The sequence below is a fragment of the Propithecus coquereli genome, unplaced genomic scaffold (genome assembly GCF_000956105.1).
Source record: "Propithecus coquereli isolate 6110/MARCELLA unplaced genomic scaffold, Pcoq_1.0 Scaffold159, whole genome shotgun sequence".
NCBI classification, from domain to species: Eukaryota; Metazoa; Chordata; class Mammalia; order Primates; family Indriidae; genus Propithecus; species Propithecus coquereli.
The window spans coordinates 1,024,074-1,025,141 of record NW_012140413.1 but is presented as its reverse complement, the minus strand read 5'-3'; positions in this window follow the sequence as shown (position 1 = coordinate 1,025,141).

The following is a 1,068-nucleotide window of genomic DNA, read 5'->3' as shown; positions in this document are numbered from 1 at the left end:
TTCCCCAACACCCCCCAACCCCCAGGTATAGAGAGATTACTCTTTTTTTCTGTACCTAGAATAGCTGTGTCCAAAGGGATCAAAGGGCTTTTTGACTGAATATGATATAACCCCATGTGAATCATTTCCTCTGGTGTAGACAGGGAGAAATAAATAAATGCTCATTTTTGTCCACGAAGAAGTAAAAACTTTTGTATTTTTTCAGTAAGGATTGAAGATAAACTTATTTTTTGCTTATTATGAAGGCTGTTTGGTGAGGGGAGAGAGTACTGTCGGGATGATTACAGGGGTAATCACCTCTGATTTCTTTATCTGCTTGTCAGGTCCTTGTCCTATGAAAAACCTCACACCACTTTCCAACTGGGTGACCTTGGGCAAGTCACTTAACCCCTGGGTGCCTCAGTTTGCTCAGACACATAATGAAGATGATGAACACACTTATCACATGAAGCTTTTATGGCATTAACTGGGATAGTCAACGTAAACACCTGGAGTAGTGTCTAGAACATGACACGTGCTCAATAAATATTAGCTATTATTCTGTAATAACCATTTACTTTGATATTTTAAGGATCAAATGTCAAATACTCCCGTATGTTGCATCTTATTTTATTTTCCACACACACGATAACACATGCTCACGTGTATTCACCTGGACATATGCAAACAGGTCATATAGCTGTGGCTATCATTCTCTGCTCTGTGAGCCCTAGTTTTGCATGGCTTACCATGCATGGGTCATATGGGAACTAGTTAGTATTTTGATTCCTAGTTCCATGTCTTTACATGATAACATTCTGCCTTAGGGATCACTTGACTGATTGACAATTTGAATAATACAGGCAGCCAATCTAGATAAGACTGGCCTAATTCTTTAGTTAAATAAGAGGCTTGATTTATGCTTTTAAGAGAATTGGGTTCAATTTTACTTAAACATGGGAATAGATTCTTTTCTGGGAGACGAAAATGTAATGAGAGAAAATGATCTGGTGGGCTTATAAAGTGCTTGTGACTGTTATGTCAAAGAGCTCGTCAAACCATTGAAGCCCACAGATTTCTAGAATGGGA